Source organism: Myxocyprinus asiaticus, chromosome 3 (assembly GCF_019703515.2).
Source record: "Myxocyprinus asiaticus isolate MX2 ecotype Aquarium Trade chromosome 3, UBuf_Myxa_2, whole genome shotgun sequence".
NCBI classification, from domain to species: domain Eukaryota; kingdom Metazoa; phylum Chordata; class Actinopteri; order Cypriniformes; family Catostomidae; genus Myxocyprinus; species Myxocyprinus asiaticus.
This window is the reverse complement of record NC_059346.1, coordinates 61,638,344-61,661,646: the sequence shown is the minus strand read 5'-3', so window position 1 is coordinate 61,661,646 and position 23,303 is coordinate 61,638,344. Positions and strand designations below refer to the sequence as shown.

Here is a 23,303-nt window from a genome sequence, read left to right as displayed (position 1 = left end):
TCCACCGGGCATCCTCTCTCCCTCTCCCTCACTGCTGGCACTGTGCTCACTCTCCCCTGAGTTTTAATTACCCTCACCTGCACGTCATCAGAACGCCAATCATGGACTGCATTGTGAGCAGTGTTTAATTCTCATTCATTGTCTGTTCTCATCAATGTTCTCACAAAGACTACAGACTCCCTAGCCCTTCTATACTTGCCTGTTGAAATACTTGTCGTTTGTTTCCTGTTCCCAAGATTACTGCATGTTTCTTCCTCTGTGTATTCCTCCAGCGACATATTCTGTTCCTGTGTGTTGCAACATGTCCTACAAAGACTAAAAGACTGTTGTGAGTGTTCTGATCATCTGTTCATTGTCACAATACCCTGTTTGAAGTTTACTCACCTGCTGTTTGTGCCATACCAGTGTTTGGATAACCTCACCTGTTTGTTTCACCTCTCACCCATTCCCTTCATCAATAAAACCCGCGACTGAGTCCAACCCTCTGCCTCTGAGTTTTCTCACTGTGACAATTACTACTACTACTAATAATAATAATAAATAAATGGTAATTGTATTATATTTAAGCAATATCTCACATCTGTGATGCTCTGTTATGCAGCAATTTATTTGAAAAAACATAACTCCGATGTTGTATTTTGTATTGTGCTGAGGTTCTATATATAAGCACTTAATTTGATAAAAAAATAATACATTGTTGAAAATTAATTGTTATATTTTAAATTGACTAACGTTTTAAATGAATTCATTTATTTAAACACCATTTGGATGATAAAGTTGAAATTATCTGTTGATATGGAGTTCAGAAAAAAATAAAACAGGTATTTGACTCGTTATTGGCAAGTATCAGAAAGAAAGTATCTGTACTCATACTCGTTCTCAAAAAATGGTATTAGGACATCCCTGGTATATACAGGTGCATCTCAATAAATTAGAATGTCATGGAAAAGTTCATTTATTTCAGTAATTCAACTCAAATTGTGAAACTCGTGTATTAAATAAATTCAATGCACACAGACTGAAGTAGTTTAAGTCTTTGATTCTTTTAATTGTGACGATTTTGGCTCACATTTAACAAAAACCCACCAATTCACTATCTCAAAAAATTAGAATATGGTGACATGCCAATCAGCTAATCAACTCAAAACACCTGCAAAGGTTTCCTGAGCCTTCAAAATGGTCTCTCAGTTTGGTTCACTAGGCTACACAATCATGGGGAAGACTGCTGATCTGACAGTTGTCCAGAAGACAATCATTGACACCCTGCACAAGGAGGGTAAGCCACAAACATTCATTGCCAAAGAAGCTGGCTGTTCACAGAGTGCTGTATCCAAGCATGTTAACAGAAAGTTGAGTGGAAGGAAAAAGTGTGGAAGAAAAAGATGCACAACCAACCGAGAAACCCGCAGCCTTATGATTGTCAAGCAAAATCGATTCAAGAATTTGGGTGAATTTCACAAGGAATGGACTGAGGCTGGGGTCAAGGCATCAAGAGCCACCACACACAGACATGTCAAGGAATTTGGCTACAGTTGTCATATTCCTCTTGTTAAGCCACTCCTGAACCACAGACAACGTCAGAGGCTTCTTACCTGGGCTAAGGAGAAGAAGAACTGGACTGTTGCCCAGTGTTCCAAAGTCCTCTTTTCAGATGAGAGCAAGTTTTGTATTTCATTTGGAACCCAAGGTCCTACAGTCTGGAGGAAGGGTGGAGAAGCTCATAGCCCAAGTTGCTTGAAGTCCAGTGTTAAGTTTCCACAGTCTGTGATGATTTGGGGTGCAATGTCATCTGCTGGTGTTGGTCCATTGTGTTTTTTGAAAACCAAAGTCACTGCACCCGTTTACCAAGACATTTTGGAGCACTTCATGCTTCCTTCTGCTGACCAGCTTTTTAAAGATGCTGATTTCATTTTCCAGCAGGATTTGGCACCTGCCCACACTGCCAAAAGCACCAAAAGTTGGTTAAATGACCATGGTGTTGGTGTGCTTGACTGGCCAGCAAACTCACCAGACCTGAACCCCATAGAGAATCTATGGGGTATTGTCAAGAGGAAAATGAGAAACAAGAGACCAAAAAATGCAGATGAGCTGAAGGCCACTGTCAAAGAAACCTGGGCTTCCATACCACCTCAGCAGTGCCACAAACTGATCACCTCCATGCCACGCCAAATTGAGGCAGTAATTAAAGCAAAAGGAGCCCCTACCAAGTATTGAGTACATATACAGTAAATTAACACTTTCCAGAAGGCCAACAATTCACTAAAAATGTTTTTTTTTATTGGTCTTATGATGTATTCTAATTTTTTGAGATAGTGAATTGGTGGGTTTTTGTTAAATGTGAGCCAAAATCGTCACAATTAAAAGAACCAAAGACTTAAACTACTTCAGTCTGTGTGCATTGAATTTATTTAATACACGAGTTTCACAATTTGAGTTGAATTACTGAAATAAATGAACTTTTCCACGACATTCTAATTTATTGAGATGCACCTGTATATCCTTTTCCCAATCCTGTAAAATTAGCCTAAAACGCCTATTCAAGGCATACCCAAAGTTAATTTAAAGCTGTTCTTGAACAATTTAGAGTACATGCATGGTTTTGATCTCTTTTGAAAGGTGACACTCTGAAGTTTTTTCCCCAGCAGTCAGAATCACTGTAAGTGCTACTGGTTTTGAGTAATAGAAGTTTGAACACACTGAAATAGAAGGTTTTTTCCCTGCCTGAATTGTTTTTGCATACAGGTGCCTGCAGATGACAATAACTGGGAGCTATTAGCTGCAAGCCTTACCTAGTCCAAGTTCAAATTTTATAACAATACTACAGAAAATGAAAATTTTACACATGTTTTTCTAAGGGTATGTCCAGGCGTTTTCCAAAAGTGCCTTCTGGATACTCCAAAGGACCCTTGGTAACCATGGGTCCCTTGGTAACCATACCTAGGATAAAAAGGCTACTACTTTGGAATTTTTTAATGTACAGTCATAATTTTGGGATCTAATGAAAGGTGACACTTAGAGCTGTCACATCCCATATCCAGATCCACTATTAGTATTTCTGACACAGAGTAACTGAAGCATAAACACATTAGAGTGTTTTTTTTCCCTTATTGAAACTAAACTTTGTGCATATAAAAGTCAAAACAAGTGCTATGGTGGAAAAGCAGTTTATATAAAAAATACACACGAAACTATTTACATACTTTTTTTACACAAAATATTTACATACAATTATACCTTTTACAGGTTTTTGGCAACATGCCAGTCATTGTAGCAGTCACGTTTGGGGACAAAGCACAAAGGCACATCACAGGAGGAGCACTTCACTGGGTGTCTTTGCATGGCACTGCCTGCACTTCAGTCGACCAGCGGTGCTGAGTCCACTGATATGCACTGACCTGTTATGTGCTCTGCGTGGAGCAGGAGATACGGGTCTGGCTGTAGAGTGAGACCATAACTCTACCAGCTCCTCGGCAAGGGTCTCTCTGAATGCCTTCTGGTGCATAGGTAACTCTCTTTTACCTTTTGCAATGTCTTTGTGGAGGAGGATGGCGTTCACAATTGCCATGTCCATGAAATGATAAAAGAACGTCTTGTATCACTTCTGGGTCTTGTGGATGACTTTATAGTACCCTATCAGGGCATCAGAAAGGTCCACTCCACCCATGCACCTGGATGGACAGAAAGAAAACAACATTGAGAAAAATATACCAAAACATAAATATATCAACCACACATATTATTACATTTCAAAGAGCATAAAACATAGTTGAATATATAGTACATACTGGTTGTACTCCTTTACCGCTGGTGGAACTGGGATGTCCTTCAATGCTCAATGCTGATCTGCACCTCACATCTCAGCAGTTCACACAATGAAACAAAGAGTCACACACACCTCCCCCAGAGGTCAGCAGTAACACCTCAGGACACACACAAACAAACACAACATATATTCTTATATTCATCTTATATATATAGTTTTTCTTTTCGTGTAAACATGTATGCATGTATGTATATTTACTGTAAATACTGTATGCTTTGGCAATGTAAAAAATCTTTATACCATGCCAATATAGCTATATGAACACAAACAGTGAAACAAAGGGGTAATAAAACTTCACACACAAACGCACACGCAAAAACAAATACAAACACCTCCCGCAAACAGTTCAAATCACTTTTATTGTCACACAACCATATACACAAGTGCAATAGTGTGTGAAATTCTTGGGTGCAGTTCCGAGCAACATAGAAGTCGTGACAGTGATGAGATACCAATTTACAATAAACTTCAGATTTACACAACACAATTTAAAATCTAATACAAACATAATTACACACAACACAATATACAAATAATAACATACAATGTACAGTATACAATACACACAATATAGAATACACATTAAACTATAAAATTTTTTATATATAGTATATATAAAATGTACAGTAGGTTGTATTGTACTGTATTGACATTCAGGCTGTCGGTTGATAGTCAGTCTGAATGTCAATACAGTACAATACAACCTACTGTACAGTTCAACAGACTCACTGGGGAAACACAACAAAAGGTAATCTACAAAATGTGTATTCATAATTCAAACTAAAGCTTATTTATGCAGAATATACTGTAATATATGTTATATAATATAAGAAAACACTTACTTGTCGAGAGTAATGTCTCCTCCCTCCAGAAACATCGCATCTGCCTCGGAGTCAATATATGATTCATCATTGTTTACTTCTGAAACTTCATCCCCAGATCGTCGCTTTCACACCGAGTACATTCTTCCAGCACATCTTGGAGCGAATATTTTGCTTTCCTCGTCCGTTTTGCCATAATTCACATTCCAGAAGCGTCAACAGTCACAAAACTACACTTTTCACCTTTTACGCACGAATGCACAAAACACTTGGCAACGGTTATCCATCTTTACGCACGGACTTCTTTGTTGTAGCTTTGAAACTTCCTACTAAAGCTGCATATCATTGTTTTCAGAATTTCATTAGCTATATGATGTGCCAGTCGATTACAATTGGCTCGATCTTTACACCAAGGAAAAGGCAGGCGCTTCTTTTTGATGCGGACTCTCGTTGGCTATTGAAGGCTATGGAAAGGACATGGAAGCTCTTATTGGGTCAAATGAGGTGTCAATCGAAAGGTCAGAGTGCAGCAACCGTTTTGATACCGGATATAGGAAATGTTTACATCTGAACTGAAGTTATGATGGAGAATACATGAAAGATTAGTCACATCTGCTGGATACTTTGAAATGATGCAACAAGAGTCCGTGGGTATTTATTGATGTAATAATGTGTTTTGGACTAAACATTTTACTTGATTGGATCGTTTGGACCTTTGCCAATGTAACAAGACCATTTTGTCGGGATGTTATGGATCAGTGGACTATTATGAGGCTTCATAAGTGAGTTGCCTCAATTTTGTTATTGTTTGTTTATATGTTGGTGGTCTGACAAAGACGTTGATTGTAACTGCTGTTGTGATTGTATCTTGAAATGGTTTACATCAACAGAATCACAAGAATCTTAGCTTTCCAAAGATATGTGGCTTGTGTACCAACGTACACACAGCAGTTGCATACATCGCATAGTTTTATACTTAACATCTGTGGGCCCGCCTGCAGGCCGTCGGAATTCCAACAGGATATATATGTATATACACTATATTGCCAAAAGTATTCGCTCATCTGCCTTTAGACGCATATGAACTTAAGTGACATCCCATTCTTAATCCATAGGGTTTAATATGACGTCGGCCCACCCTTTGCAGCTATAACAGCTTCAACTCTTCTGGGAAGGCTTTCCACAAGGTTTAGGAGTGTGTTTATGGGAATTTTTGACCATTCTTCCAGAAGCACATTTGTGAGGTCAGACACTGATGTTGGACAAGAAGGCCTGGCTCACAGTCTTCACTCTAATTCATCCCAAAGGTGCTCTATCGGGTTGAGGTCAGGACTCTGTGCAGGCCAGTCAAGTTCTTCCACACCAAACTCGCTCATCCATGTCTTTATGGACCTTGCTTTGTGCACTGGTGCGCAGTCATGTTGGAACAGGAAGGGGCCATCCCCAAACTGTTCCCACAAAGTTGGGAGCATGGACATGTCCAAAATTTCTTGGTATGCTGAAGCATTCAGAGTTCCTTTCACTGGAACTAAGGGGCCAAGCCCAGCTCCTGAAAAACAACCCCACACCATAATCCCCCCTCCACCAAACTTCACAGTTGGCACAATGCAGTCAGACAAGTACCGTTCTCCTGGCAACCGCCAAACCCAGACTCGTCCATCAGATTGCCAGATGGAGAAGCGTGATTCATCACTCCAGAGAATGCGTCTCCACTGTTCTAGAGTCCAGTGGCGGCGTGCTTTACACCACTGCATCTGACGCTTTGCATTGCACTTGGTGATGTATGGCTTGGATGCAGCTGCTCGGCCATGGAAACCCATTCCATGAAGCTCTCTACGCACTGTTCTTGAGCTAATCTGAAGGCCACATGAACTTTGGAGGTCTGTAGCGATTGACTCTGCAGAAAGTTGGCGACCTCTGCGCACTATGCGCCTCAGCATCCGCTGACCCCGCTCTGTCATTTTACGTGGCCTACCACTTCGTGGCTGAGTTGCTGTCATTCCCAATCGCTTCCACTTTGTTATACCACTGACAGTTGACTGTGGAATATTTAGTAGCGAGGAAATTTCATGACTGTACTTGTTGCACGGGTGGCATCCTATCACGTTACCACGCTGGAATTCACTGAGCTCCTGAGAGCGGCCCATTCTTTCACAAATGTTTGTAGAAGCAGTCTGCATGCCTAGGTGCTTCATTTTATACACCTGTGGCCATGGAAGTGATTGGAACACCTGAATTCAATTATTTGGATGGGTGAGCGAATACTTTTGGCAATATAGTGTATATATATTACACAGAGTATATATTGGTGGATACAAACATATAGCCCTAATATATCCAGTAGGTGGATACAGAAGGAAACACTCAGCCTTGTTTTATTATCTGCATCACTTATAGACTTGTAAAACTTTGAGATATTTATTTATGTATATGTATGTATGTATGTATGTATGTATGTTTTTATTTATTTATTTATTTATGTGCATTTCATCCAGTATTTTCAATTTTCTATATTAAGCCATCACTAATTTCCACCTAAGCAATGCAGTGAGATCACAGTGAAACCAGACCAGTACCATAAACTTCCATTGCATTCACATATATTTTCCAGGGCCAATAAACTGACGAGAATCTTTCCTCCTGTGCGTACGATCCAGCAGCTTGCTTGGGCCAAATCTCCCACTGGAAGTAAAAAATAAAAGCAGTGTGATACATTCCTATTGGCTGTAATTTATTCCTTGAAAAAGTGCTTTATTTTGTGCCCAGAGAACTTTAGTGTTCATTTTTGTGATGTATTTGTTTCCTCTCTCTTGCTTTCGCAAGGGGGCTTTCAATAGGAAATCCATGCAAAATACGGAATTCATATTACCACAATTTCAGCACCTTTTGAAATCTGAGTAATGTATCTCTTGATAAATTAATTTATCTGTTAAACAAACAGACAATTTAAGTTGCTCTTATCTGAGCAGGCCTCTCTTCGGAGTTTGAATTCTGAGGTCTTTTATCTTCTCTTGGCTTGTGAGAGAATAAAAAAATAAAAAAATAAATAAAATAAAAGCGTGTTTATGTGTAAAAGCCTTTGGCATATAACAGAGAGCTAAATATAAACCAGATTTGAGCATTTTTTTTAGGTTACAAACTGGTAATTACAAGGGTATTATGCTATAAATGTGGTTCATGAGGACATTTTTAGTGTCCCCATAATTCAAATCGCTTAAAAAACATACTAAACAGTGTTTTTTTGAAAATGTAAAACTGCAGATTTTTTAATTTTTTTTTATGAGGGTTAGGTTTAGGGGTAGTGTTAGAGGATAGAATCTACAGTTCGTGCAGTATAAAAATCATTATGTCTATGGAGAGTCCTCATAAGGATAGCCGCACCAACGTGTGTGTGTAACTAAGCTACACTTGGGGTGGGGTGGGGGGGCTTAATCTGACAAAAAAAGATTAAGGGGCTAAATCTGACTTTAGGGGGGAAAAATAATTAATAAATATAATGATTTTCTTTTTTTCTTAAAATAAAAAAGATTTACTTTTATGGGTAAGATTACTCTGTAGTAATAATAACTTTTTTATAAAAAAGAAAAACAAAAAAACAATACAAGTCTATGGTATATCATCATTAGCATAGCTAAGTAATTGTGTATGTGTTTGCGCATGTGTGTGTGTGTGTGTGTGTGTACGTGTACATGTTTATGCTACATTGTGGGGACCAAATGTCCCCACAAGGATAGTAAAACCTGAGATCACCTACATTGTGGGGCCCAGCCAGCGGTCCCCATGAGGGAAATGGCTTAGTAAACATACTAATCTATGTTTTTTTGAAAATGTAAAAATGCAAAAAGATTTCTGTGGGGGGTAGGGTTAGGAGATAGAAATTATCAATAAATCTATACAAAATCCATAAAATGCATGGAAGTTTATGGAGAGTCCCCACAATGATATAAAAACAAGTTTGTATGTGTGTGTGTGTGTGTGTGTGTGTAGCATTTTGAATTAGGGGTCGACCGATAGTGAATTTTGCCGATGCGATAACTAGTAAAATAATAGTTGACCCAAAAATTATAATTCTCTTATCGTTTACTCTCTCTTATGTCATCTCAAACTCATATGACTTTCTTTCGTCCACGGAACACAATTTTCATGTTGGTATTATGTTATTCGATTAAACATTTAAAACCGAAATATTATTTGCTTTGATAGAGATAAATAACACTCACATTTACTATTTTTAATAAATTAATTTTACACTTTCTGAGACTATACTCAAAGTGCTTTTAAATAGAGGAGAGTGGACCACCACCAGTTACCAGTATATTTCAATATGATTATTCAAGTAAGAGATTACACAACTCTTACCAATTTAAGAGGTGAAACTCTTAAATATGATATGGCTAATATGAGTTTAATGGAAGACTTTATTATTTTTATATTATATTGTACAGCCTCAGCTGATAATGCAAGTAAACCACAATACTACAATAGTACGTCTATGCACTGCACACAATAAAACTAGAATTCAATAATGATGGGGATGAAATATACTTTATTAAACACGAAAATTAAACAATTACAATAATACATTTCATTAATCATTTTTTTAGCAGTAAAGATGTTACACACTAAACAAATAAATATGTTCATTACTTTGCCATGAAATCGGAACATTATAAACAACTTCAGATGATTATACATTTCAAGGGGGAACTACCATGGAGTAACCTACGTAATTTCTACCTACAGTGGTTTGCTAAAAGGACAATGGAAAGTGATAACTTGTGCATTTCTGCAACTGGGGTAAAATAAATGAGAAATCAGTGGCTAACACACACTTATGGAATCTGGAAACTACAGCAATGTTATAAAATACTCAGAAGTTATGAATATTAGTAAACATGTAATACAGTAACTTCACTGGAAAACATAGATACATCATGATACACTCGAGTAATGTTTGATTCATAAAAGCATGACAAGCAATATAAGCTTCAACAACCCTACCAGAATACATATCCAAGCATTATAGAAAATAAAGACCTTCACCAAACAGTTAAATCCAGACTACTGCAATGCTGTCCTGAACTGTGTGACTGAGTGAACAGCTTAGTTTCCCCAGCAGGAACACGCAACAGCCGTTTCTTCTTTTCTGTGTTAACGGACATGACGTAAAGACGCAAGGATAATGCCTGTTTTATACCGCAAGCCGAAGCAGTGCTTGAGCTGAAACAAAGCTGTCCGTCACAATTTCACAGCAAAAATACCAGAAGTAAGCTATTGATAAGTGTTACAAGCTTGATTGTCATGAAATCTTATTTCCATGATGCTGGTGTTATCTAATGCAGTCTTATAGAATTATTTCATGTAGTGACAGCCAACACAATAAACTCCTCATTTTTAAACATCATTATTTAGTGGAAAGGAGAGGACGATGAGCCTGAATGTTATTTTGTACAACAGAGGATGGTTTGATCACTCGATTTGGCTCGAACACACTTAATAATATAGCTTAATAATATAGTCAGAAAAAAGTAATTATGCACAACCATTGAAAAGCGATATCTCTTTGTTCAAACACCAGCCAAAACATTGAAGCGTTAAGTACTTTCCTCACAAAAAGGACGCACTGTCACGAGCGAGACAGAGACCCAAGAGCAGAGGAACAGTTCAAAAGGATTTATATACAATAAATGATGATGTTAACTGTGCTGGCGAAGACTGGAGATCCCGGCACCGGCTACAGTTACAAGGAATCCTCCACTGAAGATTTGTGAGCACAGAGAACAAGCGTACAGCAAGCTGGAAGGTAACCACACACCCGACATGTGGGCAGAGACGGGCAACCAAACAGATACACGAGACGGGACCAACTAGGCAGAGAAGAGCAAGGTTAGTTGCTTACACACACTAACAAACATCAACACTAAACACTATTACATTCACTAAACCACATTCAACAATCCAGCCATGAACATGACACACGAGGGGATTAAAATAGGCAGGAACAGACAAGGGACAGGTGCTGCTCGCCAGCTGAAGTTGGCATGATCAGCGTTCCCAATGAAACAATCAGGGTTCCCATGGAAACACTGATTCCGCGTGCCAGCAGCACCTGAAACTCATGAGGGAGAAACCTAAACATGATTTGACCAAAACAAACAGAACATAGAGCATGAGTGTGCGGATCCCGACACAGATCGAAACTGAACCATACAGCAAGTCAGGGTCCAGACACCATGCTCCGGACATGACACAAGGCGCTATACACACTCATCAGAATAAATGAGGAAAACTCCCGCGGCGAGTAGGAAGGCTTACAGTTAATAAAGAGCGCTTCCAAAGTTGGACAGCACATCCTCTTTAACGTTGTTACATCTGTACGCCAACTTTCATTGATGTAAAAGCATGTTCCACCGCCTCTCATGTTCCCCGTTAACTCCGCGATGCGATCCGCTCTGAACAGCTGAAAGCCCGGCAGATGTAACGAGCTGTCCGGAATGGCTTCACTCAACCAGGTTTCTGTGAAGCACAAGGCAGCAGAGGTTGAAAAGTCCTTGTTTGTGTGGGTGAGGAGATGTAGTTTGTCCGTTTTGTTAGGAAGAGAGCAGAGATTCGCAAGATGAATGCTCGGCAGGGCTGTTTGAAAGCCGCGCCAACGGAGTTTGACCAGCACACCGGCTCGTCTCCCTCGCCTGTGTCTCCTAGCGTGTTTAAACAACACAGCTGTGCCTCCGACTAAAATGTCCAGCAAAACGTCTGAATATTCAAAAACCGGGAAAAGACTGTCTGGTATAAGCTGTTTAATATTCAGCAGTTCGTCTCTGGTAAAACTGACCAGTGAAAGATTACTAAACACAGGACAAACAAACAAAAACTACAAAACTATAGGAGCGCTCCACACCGAGGCCATCCGCGGCGCTATCATGATGTACTTTAACTCACCATCTTCACTAACAGCCAGGTACAGCATCCCACGTTTTTTTCTTTGTTAATTAATTCTTATAAAAAAAGTTGAGGGCAATAGAGCACTTTAATACAAGTGTCTTTCAATATAAGACTGAGATAAGTTTTGAATTTACTGACCACATGTGCTGTCCTGTGCATTTGTTTACATTTGGCAGCATATTCAGCTGTATATGGGTATTGCTGTTAACCCTTTAGACCTGCTCTCAATGTAATAGTATATAAAATGGCAGTTTTATTTGTTTAAGGATATGACTTATAGTAAACTGTAGTTTTAAATGATAAAACTGTATGCCTGCTTAAGCTAAATAATTTAAATAATTACATTTTGTTTTTGTCATTACATTTTTTTAATTAAAATAAAAACACACTAGACTACAATTATATGCTTAATCAGTACAATATCTACTTTTTTTGTGTCAACTCATCTTCATGATGTCCATCAACATTGCACTTTCACTTTAAAGCTGCAATGTAAGCTATGTAAGATTTTTTGATACATCAACAATCAGTGTTTAAAACAATGTCCTTACTTTACCCCAATTAACTTAGCTGTCTTGTTCGATTTGGCACGAAATTCTGGCTTGTGACGTTCATCCTTGCATCATGTCCGCACACACAGGAAAGAAGTACCGGCTGGAGAAACTAACTACACTGTTCAAATCAGTTCAGTAACACTCACACAGTTCAGGACAGCATCGTTGCAGTCTAGATGGATGTTTATCTCTTAACTGTTTGGTGAAGTTGTTTACCTGCTATAATGCTTGGATATGTTTTCTGGTAGGGTTGTTGAAGCTTATATTGCTTGTCATGCTTTTATGAATCGAACATTACTCGTGTGTTAACCGATCACGATGTATCTACGTTGTCCGGTGAAGTTACTGTGACATGTTTAATATGTACAGGTATGAGTTCTGAAACTGACTTCTTGTAATTGTTATATTACAAGGTAAGCTCAAATTGGGAAATTCATCCACCATAAGCAGTGCCAGAACATGACTGCCATAATGTATTCTTCCGCAAATTGCTTGCAATTTTAAGTTTCAACCACAGATGTCGCTAGAGAGCACAAAGTTACGTAGTGCAGCTTTAATTCAGCGTGAGCAGCACAGCAAAAATAGATACATAATAATTCCACAACATTAATTATGCATTTCAAATTAATTCACTATATGGTTTTAACATGCATCAAAGAGTCTGCTTCAATAGACTCTACGAAAGCCTTAAACAATAGGTCTTTTAATTCGTTCCAAAAGAATCTGTAAAAATTTTAGGTTAGTCCATCAGGACCCGGCGATTTATTTAATTTAAGATTTTTCATAACCATATCCAGTTCTTCTATTCGCAAGACCTCATCACAAAGATCTCTAAAGTCCACATCAGTGTGAGGAATAAGCGGTTGTATTCTTTCAAAAAATTACAGTCTACTTGTGAAAAATTAGATATGTACAAATATGTATAAAAACGATTTCTCTACCTATGGATTTTGGGTCCATAATTTCTACATCATCAATCATCACGGACAATATAGCATTTTTAGCTTGCCTTGTTTTTTCAAGTCTATAGAAAAAAGAGGTACTTTTTTCTCCCTCTTCAATCCATTTTGCTCTTGACCTAATATATGCTCCTTCCGCCTTCTTAATATAAATGTTATCTAACATTGTTTGTAATATAATAATGTGATTTTTCTCATCTTCACTTAATACCTCTTTGCTACAATACCTGTTTATCTGTTGAATAAGAGAACATTCTTTCTGTTTCCTTATCTTTGCTAGTAATTTACTATACTTGATAGAAAGTTCCCTAATTTTAAATTCAAGATATTCCCATCTATTTATATGAGAGACAAACGTTGTATCATTTGTCATTTTCTGAATTAATTCCTTTATTTTGTTACAAAAAACATCATTAGTCAATAAATCAGCATTACATTTCCAATAATCTTTATTTCTTAACATCTCCACTAGCGGTTTAAAAGAAACTGCTACACTACAGTGATCCATGAGTGGAGAGGCCGAAATAACTACAGTCCCTAACAGACGCAGTCAGGTGGTCTGAAACCAGCCAATAGTCGATTCTAGATTTGCTGGATCCATTAGATTTCCTCCATGAATACTGTTTACAAGAGGTGTTGAAATGTCTACATACATCTGATAAATAAAATTTAGCACAAAATTGTGAGATCAGTGCATTAGGTCGTTGAGAGGTAAACTTACATGGATATCGATAATTAGCCTCGTCTGGAACAACATTCAAATCCCCTCACACAATAACGTTTTCGGTCGGATATAACGTCTTCATTTCTAAAATCAACGAAGAAAGTTCTGAAAACATGTGTTGGTTAAGCTTCAAACTATTATAACCATATATGTTAACTAAAATAAAAAAGACATCTTCAATATTTAACACCAGTGCCACCCAATGGCCGTTCAGATAAACTCGAGAAATAATTATTTTCCCAAGAGCTTTGTTAAACAAAATTGCGACACCTGCCGAATGAGTGCTGCCATGACTGAATAAAATTTTCTCCCCTCATTGGTTAGACCAAAAAGTAACATCGTTCCCGGTGGAGAGCGTCTCTTGTAAAAAAAATTAAATTAGAACCCTGATTTTTACAAAATAAAAACATAGCTTGTCTCTTAACCATGTTTTGTATACCCCTGACATTTATTTTAACAGAAAACATAACATCAACACACACAAAAAGAACTTGTTATAGAAAGAACAAAAAACAGAAAAAACAATCACTAAGTACACAGCCTTTTCGTGTTTCAATGCTTATAAAAAGAACCAACCACATACCTCAATGCCCGATGTATCTCTAACTTAACATATCTCGTACAGATACACTTGCATGAGCAAACTGGAACAATCGTTTATGTGATATTAATATGTTTCCCTTCAATGTAACCGTGTGTACCTCTATAGTAAGCTTTCTTTCCTTCCTTTCGAGCTTTTTCAATTAGAGGCCACAAGGCAACTCGCGCAATTCGATCCTCCTTTGTCAAGTCTTCCACAAATTTTACTCCACGTTCTGTGCACACTGGAGAGTTCTTTGTCGTTTTCCAGATCTCATCCCGGTATTTCCTCATTGTAAACTGTACAGTCATTTGTCTCTGCTTTCTGGATTCTTTTTTCCGATGCGATGCACAGAGTCAATAATGTCCTCCAGCTTGTAAACCAGATGTGGAGCTACTTCACCGACAAGCCCAGCAACCTCCCTACGATCCTTGTTCAAACTCTTCTTCAGCCCATTGATGTGCAGGTTCCATCTCCTCTTGAAACGCTTCACTTCCGTCATTCTGCTCTCCAAATCGGTTTTATTAAGATGTTCAATTACCTTGTTCAACTCTGCATTTTCTCTTTTGCAATCTTTTATCTCATCTGCATTAAATTCAACCGCCTTGGAGATTTCCGCCACCATAATACTGTTCTTTCACATCTGATCCATCAGATCTTCCAACCTTCTGTCTTGAGAATCAATACGTGTTGTAAGAGTATCAAAACGTGCTGTAAGAGAAGTAATGGCTTGTAACAAAACCACATTGGAGATCTCCTCATCAACTTTCATTTTCTTCACTATCTTGGATTTCATCAGAGTAATATGAGAAGAATCACGCTGTCTCTCAGATTTCCCACTCTCCAAATCCATGTCTATAATCTCAGAAGCTGCCTCCGCTGCCATCTTGTCCATGCCCCCAGCCGGAGGAATGATAATTTTTGGAGGTTTCAAAAGCTGAATTGCCTTCCGCATTTGGTGAGTTATTAAATTAATTACCAAAGACTTAACAAAAGATTTACGAGCGATTGTACCGGAGACTTAACGAAGATCAAATAAAAAATCGGAGATATACGAGCATCGTTGAGGAAAAGCGTGCACCTAGCCCGCCATTAGCCCGGCCTTCCAGCTTGGCTGGTGCTTTCAGGCTTGTGCATGAGCTGTGACATCAACAGTATGAGATGGGGAAAAACAATTGAATTTCTTGCTTTTAGCAGCCTGCAAAAAAATAATAAATAAATTAATAAAAACCGGAGGGTGTAGGTCCTGCATCTACCAGCAGGGGCTAACAGGGACCGGCTAATCAGCTAATTCCTGACCCCCTGCATGAGACACAACAACACTGACTTGACCAGTGGTATGATTTTTTTTTTTCAATTCAGCTTAAAGTGTTCAGCTCGGTGCATAGCTGTGATGAGGAGAGCGTGACTGGGCCGTAAGGATGGATGTTTGGCGCTGAATTACCCCAATCAGCCGGGAGAGGGATAAAGAGGAGCTAGAGATGCCAGTTAGAGAGAAAGATGCATGCAGCATAGTGTGCTGAAAAGCAGTTTTATGTTTTGTCCAAGTGAAACCGTGTCTAATTAAAGTCTTCTGTGAACTGTTCACCTGGTTCCCGCTTCCTCCTTCGTAGGGAAGGCAGAAATCTGCCACACTGGTGCCAAAACCCGGGAGCTGGAGGAAGATGTGCTATCAGTGAGCTCTCGCCACTGACGGAGGATTGTAACGCCGAGGGAGTGCTTGATTCGATGCGCTGGAGCAGTGCACCAGCTGGCAGCCGAAAGGAACAGCTGATTGGGGTAATTCAGCGCCAGGCGTCCATCCTTACAGCCTGGCCACGCCCTCCTTGTCATAATAGCAGTCACATGGCAGAAAAAAATTCAATGTGGAGTCAGTGATTTTTTTAAAATTTTTATTTCAACCTCTGGAGGCCACTGTTCTACTGAAGGACCAAGGCGTTTTAACTGTCGAACCCTCAAGCAACGGAAAACTATCGGCAACTATTGAACTATCGACAACCGATAGATCCAAAAAGCAACAGGCGGTGCTGATATGTCAGTAAAACTGATATATCAGTCGACTTCTATTTGGAACATTAGGCTAATAGTCTGAAAAACCATTTTCAAGTTTCTAACGTGGTCGTGCCCTGTCTTGTGGATTACATATCATGTCTGACTAATATTTCATCATACCATTGCCCTTCCTGCTGAGCTGATAGAGGCTCTTGACACTAACAGCTTTGGCTTTGGAACATGAGGGATTACCAATGTTTTAAATAAAATAATTTCACAAATTAATCTTGAATTCTCTGACCTGATGGTTCAATGGCAGCTTTTGATGTCATTTTACCAAGAAAGAGAAGAGCCTGGTGTTGTTTTTTTGGCCAATTTAGGCACCGTTTTGTCAGATGTGACAAAGCTGTTACAGCTGTGTGGAGGAATTCCTAGTTGCATCAGGACAACATAATACGTCATAAATAGTCACAGATTTCCTGTTGGGGCTTGACTGTGCTTTCTGTAAATCTTTACATAGGGCTAAATAATGTGGTCTGATTATTTACCAGTGGTTACTACAAAAGCTTATTGTTAGATGTTTGTTAGATGTTACATAAAATATATAAAATACAGACCACTCTTAAAATGTAGTAGCATAATTAGTAAATTACGCACTAGTTATTGCCATTGGCTGATTGGTGATGTAATCAAGATGAATGTAATCATGTAATCCATAAAACTGTAACTATAATCTGACTGCATACATTATAAAATGTAATGTAATCCAATAACAAGTGCTAAATGTTGATTACATAATACAGATTACATGTAATCCATTACTACCCAGCACTGCTAACAACACTGTGGTAAAATCACTGTAAAGCACTGCTTCTGGCTCATTGCTTTATTAAGCACTCCATGCAAATCTATAGCATCTGACCCGCACATGGCCTTTATGAGAGGGGGTGGGGCAATGGATATATTTATTTAGGAATGGTGGCCTGGGAGTGCCAAAAATGGGATCCAGCCTCTTTTTATGGTGCTGTCATGAGTATGTGCATGCTGTATGAGAGGCCAGATGGAGCTGATGAGGACAGAGGAGCTGCAGAACCACAGTGGAAATCAGCGGGTGGAAATGGGTGTCGTGCAAGGTCTGCTCCTATGGAAGAGGCACGTGAGGTCAGGCAGAGTAAGGACGGGCATCAGGAAATTTCACTCTTTAATAGAGCTCAGTGCAGATCATGGATCCAGGGGCAAACGGTCAGATTTTTGGAGGTTGGAAATTTTGAGATGCAGCTATGCTCGACAGCGGTCCCCGGGGCCCCTCGGCTCTGGGTTATTACCTCTGGTATTATCTAAAGAGTGGAGTGCTGGCAGAGAGAGACACATCACTCCCTTTACTCAAACACTCACTCACTCAGACACAGGACTGGTGAGGAAGAGGAGAGTGGAAGAGAGATACACAGAGTTTGTTCAAAACAGCTCAGCCGGGAACTTTATAAAGCACATATTTGATAACTGCTGATTAAGGAGAAAATGTAAACAGAATTTGGGTTTCTGGTTTGACCATTCATTATTTGAATTAATGGGGATGTGTTGCTCATGACTGTAGTTGATTTGTTTTGTTGTGATCTGCAGGACTAAAGCTTTCTTCCTCTTTTCTTCTCCTTGTGTGCTTGTTTGTGCCTGCTTTTGTAGGGCCAAAGACATGAAGAACCGGCTCGCTTTTTTGAGGAGGAGGAATGAGTCTCCCGGAAGCACCCCAGCCGGCAAACTTGACAAATTCATGAAGTCTGTCAAGTAAGTGTGTGTGTGTGTGTGTGTGTGTGTGTGTGTGTGTGTGTGTGTGTGTGTGTGTGTGGTGTCTGCATGCTTCCTAGATCGTGATCAAGCTGGTGGCTCCCTGCTCAAGTGTGTGGGATGAAAGAAACAGAGCGGACTGAGAAAGGACAGAAAATATATATAGACAGAATGGGAGAGGAGAGGACTGAATATCTTTATATGATTTTTTTTTCTTTCAATGTGTGAGCTTCAGTTCATAAACCCTGAGCGAAGTTTATAACTCATGGTAGTCCTGTAATAGCCAATATGAAGTGATGTGTGATGACCAAAAACATTAATGCATTTTTAACTCTTTCATGCATGAATTTGAGTCACAAAAATATATAATATTATATTTCCTGATCTGTGTTCTGAGAGAATTACACTGTCCACTGCTAAAAAATATGAGGTTGTTAATTTTCATGAGTTATGGTAGATAATGCATATAAAAGTTTTAAGTAGGCTGTAATAATCAGGTGTAATTTTTTAAAACCATGAAAGCGCTCATAATAAAGATCATAAATGTTTATGTTCATTTGAGTACATTAAAGTTGCATTATATGTTCTGACTTATAAACACATGCAATGCTCTAATTGACACTGAATAGTTGACTCGATGTTGAAATGACAGATAATGCTTATTCTGAAGTTTTCTTTTTAGGCAGCGTTAAAGTGTTAAATCAGCAGACTGTACATGTTGAGTTTAGATTGACTATAAAGGCAAGAATGAGTTTTTCAGAGAAGCTGTGGGCGGATCCTTACTGTGACACCTATTGGTGGAGTCCCCCCACCCCCACCCCTCCTATGGGGAGTATAAAAGAAGCCATCCAAGAGAGACATAGTCAGACACACACACACACACACACACACACACACACACAGACTGATGAGCACACGTTCCGCATGATGGGTCACACAATGAGAAACCTGACAGAGATGGGCTTGCTGAAAAACCGCTCCGCTTTTATTTGCAGGCCCATGCCAGAAGAAGCCATGAAGTGGACTGAATCTTTAGACAAGCTGCTCACCCACAAATGTAAGAAATATTCTATTCTGTCATACAATTATTCTTCTATATCTCAAATGTATTTATGCACATAATAAACTTGTAATGGATTTGATTTGATGTTAAACTTTTTTATATTTGAACAGGGAGGTGCACAGACATTTTGGGGGGCAGGGGCTCAAGTGGAAAAAAGGGCACTTCTCATAATTATTTAAATATATTAACACAACTCTGACTTCCTTACCAGTTTATTTTAATTCCCTCACACTCACGCAATTGTTTCATACTCAACAGATTTCTAAAAAATAATCAGTTCACACAGAGAAGTATTCACTAGGTTTATCACAAGAGCAGGCAACAGCAAAGGAAACTATACCACAATGTGCATGTTTTCTATGCTACTAGTTTCAAGTATATATTTAGAATAAATGACTGCACCAAGGAGAGGGATATAGTTTCATTAATAATTTGTTTATTTTGCACAAGGCAATAAATCGTTTTAATTCTTTTGGTGTTATTGGAATACATAACACTTCAAAATCAACAAAAATCTTCACACTAAACTGAAAAAGGCTGTTGCTGCTATTTTGTTAATTTTACAGGAAAAAAACACTGCAAAATAATGACAAAATACAAAAATCCAGAAACTTAACTGGAATTATTACAAAAAAAGGTCTTGAACTTTGAAATAAAATCTGTTACTTCCATTCCTTCCATTCCCTGGTGATATGCTTTATTTATTTTGTTTATCCTATTCACCTGCAGTGCCTTGTCAAATGTATGCAAATTAGCGCATTTTAATTAGTTAGCGCCTAATTTGCATATCAATGTGGCGATTGTGATGACGTTATTAGACACAAATTTGACTGTATTCACCTGTAGTGTCTCCATTAAGTACAGTACATTAGCCTGTATGGCCATGATATATTGCCTTAGCTAAACTTTAGCTTACTTATTACATTAGTCAGTAGCTCATGAGTCATGCATGTTAGCAAGACACAAGTTAACTATATTTGGCTTTTGGCTAATTAGCTGTAAAGTCGAGGCACTGGTAGCTTAGTCTTTTGTTCATCACCACTCACCTCCACACAAGCCAAGAAAAACACAACTGGGATAGGAGCTGGGAGGGGCTGCTGCCTGCATGTCTGTGCGTCTGATGTGCCGATGTGTGCTGCACTGCTGCACTGCTGCACGGAGGGAGGGCGGGCATCAGAACTCAACAAAGTCTCATCTCCTGACCTGATATTTTGATTTTTTATTCAATAAATATATTTGTTTGACAGGAAAGCTGTGCGCAAACAGGAATATATATATTCATTTATTAAAAAATAAATAAATACATTTAAAAAAGCACCCCAGAAAAAAGGGCACTTTCAAGGAAGAAAAAGGGCAGGTGCTCAAGCCCCCATTGATGTCTATGTGTGCACGTGCCTGTATCTGAAGAATTTAAAGAACATGACAGTTTTATTGGTAGGAGTCCTTTGGTTTGTGGCTGCAGTGTTGCATTGTGTTAGGCATGCATGCTTTCTCTTGACTTCCTGCCGTTAGTCAGTGCTGCTCTGAATGAGTGAATGAATGGTCTGTTGAAGGCAGTCAATGGCTTTCACAGTAATCCCTGACGAACTGAGTACTGTGTCCATATGGAGTAGAGACTCGAGATTAAAGTGTGCCGACAAAAGCCATTGTGAATATTCTATAGTTGGCCACCATTATGGCGTCTAGTGACTTGCCTGTGCAATTTTTAATCTCATTCACTCGTTTGTGATGTTGATGGGCAATGCTGAGTGCTTGTGACACAATAAGGGCCTGTACAGTGCTGAGACTTGGTGAATCTTCTTCTGCAGGAATTGTTTCCCTACAGTCTGTTATTAGCAGAGTCTTATGGAAACGGAAAGGTGCTTGCCTGTGGAGGGAGGGGGCTGCACTTCCTTCTATTTTAATTCTGGGCACCTTTTCTTTGAGACATAACAAACTAAATAAAACAAAATGTCAGTTTGCAGTGCTACTATAGTAAGGAAGCTACTGTTAAGCAGTCACTGTAAAAAAAGAAAATTACAAATAAAAAAATGAATGTATCTTGAATATGTGTCTTGTGGCACTGGCAGATTTGTTTAAGCCTTTTTTTTATTATTATACAAGGTATATTCTCTGAACACATCTTATGCAATGTTTCTTTTCAGGTGAATTTATCTTGTTTTGTTACTGCATTTTTCTTTTTTTTCCTTTTTTTTATTATATTTTTACTAGAAAACAAGAAGATGTAATTACTTAAAATCAATACAGATGTTATCATTTGGCTGCAGTGCTTACATTTATGTGCTTGGCAAATGTTTTATTAAAGCAACTTGCAAAAGCTTGGGGACCTGACACAAAGTATGTGAGGGTTAGTATTTTAGGTAGAGTCATGGTATGAGTATGCACATAAAATAAGAAATGCTGATTAAATAATGAAAATGTAGTTTTATCAAGCCCGGGGCATGGAATTCTCACAAGAGAGGAAATGTAACAAAATCACTGGTCAGAGTTGTGTTCTCATGTTAATGTGGTAGTGGTGACATTCGGTGCTCACCGCTGCCTCTTCCGTGGAGGCAGCCGTTGCCATGGTTCTCTTTGTTTATTAATAACATCTCCCCTTTTCCTGCCTCTTTACTTTCTCTACGCTTCATCAGATGGGCTGGCGGTGTTCAGAGTTTTCTTACGCACAGAGTTCAGTGAAGAAAATCTGGAATTCTAGTTGGCCTGCGAGGATTACAAGAAGATTAAATCACAGTCCAAGATGGCATCAAAAGCTAAGAAAATTTTTTCAGAATACATCACCATCCAGTCCTTTAAGGAGGTGAGCATGAACTCTGTTATTTACTACAACCTTGCATATTGCATAAATAACTACTGAAATCGTCATCCTACATTCTCTCAAAATTAAGGTTGTTGATTACCACTTGCTGAATATAATGGAGAAAGAAAAGTCTCCCTTCACTTCTTGTGGATGGAGACACTGTAAAAAAAAAAAAAAAAGAAAAAAAAAAGGAAAAAATAAAGCTGTCAACACTTAAAAAAACATTCTAAAAATACTCTGTAAACACAGCCAGAAGGCTAGCATTGCATTCTTTAACGTTTAAAAGAAGCATTGTGTGATGAATGTGAAAAGCTTGTCAAAGACTCCCAGAAAGAGATTGAGAAAGCTGTGGATGATATGAGGTGCAATGCCAAACTTGGAAAGCATCTTGGAAATTTAAAATGAAATGAGCAGCAGGAACTAGCAACACTTTCCAGAAGTCAAAATCAAGTTCTCTTTCAGCCTGATCTGTCTCACGTAGCCAGACGTTTGATTTGCAACATATAGTCTGGTCCAGACTGCATCTTATTCTGACCAAGAACTGTCTACCTAGAAAAGTAGAGACTGCCTGATTGATGTGTTAAGCGACCAATCACAGTTTGTTTTGTTTTTACATCCCATTCAGGGTTTTTTATCTCAAATAAATTATACCACAAAAATAGTGAAAAATGTATTCCAATAATGACCGTCTTTGTGAACAGTAGATTTGCCACGATGTCATAATTTTCATACCGGTGTGGTCTCCGCGTTCAAAACCGGATATACCGGTAATACCGTTGGTTAGACACTCAGGTGCTATGGTGTAATTTTCGTTGCTAAGTAGCCTACACAATAATACAAGGCAGCTTGATATCAATCTTTGAACTGTATTTATTTATTTTAACTAAATGAAAATGAAACTGAAAAAATAAAGTGCAGTCAGATTCAACTGTGGATCACTTAATCCCCGCCGTTTCTGACGCGGTGCTTGTTGCGCAAATGCACATATATTTTTTGCCATGTTTGCCAGCAGCGGGTAACGCTGGCTTTCCACGGGAGATGTCACTCTGTTATGAGAATCATGCATTCATTCATTCCGATAATGGTCTTCGCGACGAACGTACCCTTGAGCTATAACAACGCAAGATGCAACAAGCAGAATGCAGGACAAGCTGTCAGGTGTCAAAGAGGTCCAACTAGTGCATAATTACATTTTGAAAACAATTGAAAAACAGCACTGACTGACGCAAACACACGTTCGTTGTGAACAGCCCCAACACTTAT

The 23,303-nt window shown here is 38.7% G+C and overlaps 1 pseudogene; it reads left to right on the top strand.

Annotated features, from left to right (window-relative positions):
* Positions 1–23,303, top strand: part of LOC127426432 (regulator of G-protein signaling 3-like) — a 57,328-nt pseudogene that overhangs the window by 27,536 nt on the left and 6,489 nt on the right.